The sequence below is a fragment of the Cucurbita pepo genome, chromosome LG12 (genome assembly GCF_002806865.2).
Source record: "Cucurbita pepo subsp. pepo cultivar mu-cu-16 chromosome LG12, ASM280686v2, whole genome shotgun sequence".
In the NCBI taxonomy this organism is placed as follows: Eukaryota; Viridiplantae; Streptophyta; class Magnoliopsida; order Cucurbitales; family Cucurbitaceae; genus Cucurbita; species Cucurbita pepo.
The window spans coordinates 4130616-4134834 of record NC_036649.1 but is presented as its reverse complement, the minus strand read 5'-3'; the positions used below and the strand labels follow the sequence as shown (position 1 = coordinate 4134834).

The 4219-nt window shown below is 35.9% G+C and overlaps 1 pseudogene; it reads right to left on the bottom strand.

Moving 5' to 3' along the window:
- Positions 1–748: 748 nt before the first annotated feature.
- On the bottom strand, positions 749–2872 carry LOC111807046 (annotated as a pseudogene).
- Positions 2873–4219: the final 1347 nt, after the last annotated feature.

The following is a 4219-nucleotide window of genomic DNA, read 5'->3' as shown; positions in this document are numbered from 1 at the left end:
GAAGCAAGTGGGAGTTGAGGTTGAGTTGCTAAAAGATTCACATAGTGATGTTGTAGCAGATACTCAAGAAACTCCTGAGACTCATGCTGTTGGCGAGGAACCCGGTCTATCATTCAAAACACAGAAGGCGATACCATTTCACTCGGAGGTTAGTTGAAGATGGTGATGTGTTTTGAGAAGATAGAGGGTGCAAAGAATCCAGCAAACATGTTGACAAAATGTGTTGATGTTGGAATATTGAGGTTGTGCAAAACCTCAATTGGTATGGTGCAGTGAAGATGCTCATGGTCGTTTGAGAGTGAAATTCTTGGTTGACTAGATCAGTCTCCAAGTGGAAGAATTGTTAGGCTTATGGAGCCTGATACTTATTTATAGCTTGGTCAACGGTTATATCCGGTAAAGCTATATTTGGTAAAGCTATATATAGTAAAGCTATATATGGTAAAGCTAAATTCGGTAAAGCTATATATGGTAAATAGCTATATATAGTAGATGGCTAAATCTGGTAAAGCTATATATAGTAAATTAAACCATATATATATCTGGTCCAGTAGAGCTTTGAAAATGTACTTTTCTATTCTCTGTACTCTCTTGTTGTATATACCTGAAGTCATCAATACAAAATTCTTTTAGCCAGAGTTCTCCTTGCAACTTTCTCTATCCCATTCTTTGTGTTCATCTAGATCGACCGTGTGCGTTGTTGTGCGATCCTAACAATTGGTAGTAGAGCTAACGATTGATATCGATCCTAACACTGTCTTCGTAAAATGATGAGTTTTACATTGGTGCATTGGGAGGAAATAGGACCTTTTATTCCATTGTAAGTGTGGTCAATGTTGCTTACTTTTACATCATCACATGGTAAGTGACGGCTGCAAATAAGTTTGATTGCCAGCGGAGTTGCAGAACTTCCTCTAATGTTCTTGAAGCTCACGGTACTAATCTTAATTTTTTAAGGAATCTAAAAATTAAAATGAGACAACAAATGGTTTATTTATGAAGTTATAATGAAAAAATGAATCAAAGGTTCGAGAATGCGATCAATACCTGCTGATTGCACTGATTCCACGGACAATACTCTTGGTCTATTAGAATAGGGTTGCTAATATTGACCATTATAATGTCCAAAAAGTGCATATTGGTGGCGGTGCCGCTAGCAGAAGTAGGTGGCCACGTTTTGATCCTGACACCATTAGTGGTGTTAATTAACGTGCAGTTCTTTATGGTGACACCTTCAACAGGTTCTTCGTTAGTGTATCTTCCAAGACTTCCAATGCCTATTCCATGTCCTGGCCCGCATGTCACGTTGGTGACTTCAATTAGCTTGCTTCCATCTCCAAGAGAAATGCAATTATCTCCAGTTGCAATTATGGACTTTGTGATTGTGATCTTATTTGATCGACCGATGTGTATTCCATCAGTGTTGGGACTGTTTTCTGGTGCAATTATATTGATATTATAGAATGTGAGGTTGTTGCAGCCCAAGACGTTGATATGGAAGTTCTTGCTATCAAGTGATGTTCGGTTGAATTGGTGATGAAGTTGAACCTCAAACTCTAAACATTTTGTAGAATTAAATAATATTTTGTGAGAGTCCGTGGTGAAGATAAAAATTTGAAGAGAACCCAATAAAATTGAAAACTCAAAAAAACTTCACTTTTTCACTTGATTGTTTAAAGATTATCCTCTAGAAAATGAAGAATATTTACCAAATTATAAATGTCACAACATTACCGAAGACATGTAAGAGGCCCTTTCGAAAATAACAAGATGCATGAGATTGAGAAGGAAAGCTGAAGGCATTTTACTTACTGTTAGACGAACACGACTCTCCAGTATGATATTGTCCACTTTGAGCATAAGCTCTCCTGGCTTTGCTTTGGGCTTCCCCAAAAGGCCTCAAACCAATGTTAGTATTCCTCACTTATAAACCCATGATCATTCCCTAAATTAGCCGAGGACTTCCATTATCCAACACCTCCCCTCGAACAAAGTGCGCCTCCCCTTAATCGAGACTCGACTCCTTTGGAGTCTTAGTCATTTTTTACTACCTTCGAGGAGGCTTGGCTCCTTTTCTTTTGGAGTTCTTTGTTCGATATTTGAGGATTTGAAGATTTACCAATTTATTGGCACGACTAAGTTTAGGGTATGGCTCTGATACCACGTTAGACGAACACGACTCTCCACAATGGTATGATATTGTCCACTTTGAGCATAAGCTCTCATGGCTTTGCTTTGGGTTTCCCCAAAAGGCCTCAACCAATGGAGTTAGTATTCCTCACTTATAAACTCATGATCATTCCCTAAATTAGCCGAGGACTTCCATTATCCAACACTTACAACGGGGAGTTGGGCACAATTTATGCGTTTGTGGCAATCATTCCTTTTCCAAGCTGCCTTTCCTTGGCCATCAAAAACTCCTTCACCTGATAATGTCAATCTATCAACATGGGCAAACGTGATCCAATTATCTCCCTGAACACTTTTTGGTTCCGGCAATGTTCCTCCAAGTTGAAAGTCAATTGGGCTATTACAAGGTCCTTCAAAATTCTCTTGCTTTACTTTAAATATCCCTCTCGGAATAAAAATTGCACTAGAACGATTGGACGTGCATGCATCCTTCCATATATTTGCTAAAGCCTACATTTCACAAGTAACAAAAGTTATAGTAACCAACTGATCAACTCAACTAGTGATAATATTGATGTTCATATTATATATTTACCTTCATGATGTCAGTACCAGACACTATGTTACCATATCTTTTCAAAGGAAAAACAACATCGACACTAGATTGAGCATCGACGGTAAGAGCTAACAATAGTAACATCAAAATTGTAGCAGTCAAGAAATTCGACTTGATCGTACTCATGCTGCCTTTGCTTTCTTTTTTTTTTTTTTATGTATATTGTTTGAAAACTAGTGAGAGAATGATATTTCTTTTAGATTTGGAACTTTTTATGTATTTAATACAAATTGAAAAATAGGAATCAAGTTGGGATGGAACTAAAAGAAGTTATGGATCCATCTCCTTCCCTTCATCCAAACATAAATTGATAACTAAATATTGTTTATCGCTTCCCTAAGTTGTTCATTAATGGGTGTGTTGTAATATCTCTCTCGCTCGCCTTTAAACAGTTGAATCTCAAAGAAATTGGGCATTGGCCAAACCCAATGAAGTACTAGCTTTGCATGTCCCATGAACAAGATTTGATCCAAATTTTTTAGTAGGAATTTGACACCTAATGGCTCCAGCATTTTTCGACATTTTTTGCAATATGACCACATTATTTACTTGTCATGACGTGTTTCTAAGAAGGGAGATTATTCTTACAGATCATCATGAGTTGTTTTTAGCATATTTTGTTATTACCCACATGTTTGTTAATAAAATTTCAAGAGGTCACCAAACATAATATTGTTGGAAACTAAACACACCTTAACTTTTGAGTCTTATGATTGAACCACCAAAAGTAGGCAACCTCATTTCTAGAGATAGTTTTCACCCCTAGGAGCAATTCAAAACAAGTAACTAATGTGACCATATCATTGAAGATGCAAGGAATTGTGGGGGCCACGGGATGCTAAATTTGGATTCAAGATCCTGGTCCAAATTTTAGATATGAGATTACATCTTAGGAGGCATGTGAGTAAGGAAAAAACATGCTACAAAAAACCGTGTTGATTTGTGTGGATAGTTTTCACTTTTATAAGCAATTCAAGATAAGTCGGTAATGTAGGTATGCATGGTAGATGCAGGGAAATGTCAAGGGAATCAGTTGTTGAATCCAAATTCGAAATCATGGTCCAAATCTTAACATGGGCACCATTTGCCATTTCCAAAAAGCTTAGTTTCGATTTTTTTTTCTTAAGATATTATAATAAACATAAAAATCAAAAGATTTAATTATTATTAGATCTACATTTAAGATGAGTGGGAGGATAATCGATTATTTATGATTTTTTTGACACCTAACAGTTGATACAAAATTAGATCGTTAGAAAATTAGTTTCATTGAATTTTTCTCGATAATTAAAAGATTTTGGTAAAAAATTGAGACAGATAATTCTAAGTTGTAACTTATTTATTTGTGATAACCAACTGTACATTATTATATCACAATTTACATTTTTTTTAATGATGTCATTCATATGTCTCATTAAAGGTAAGTAAGATATTTAACTTTGTTATGCATACTTTCTTTAAGCTAATTGTTTT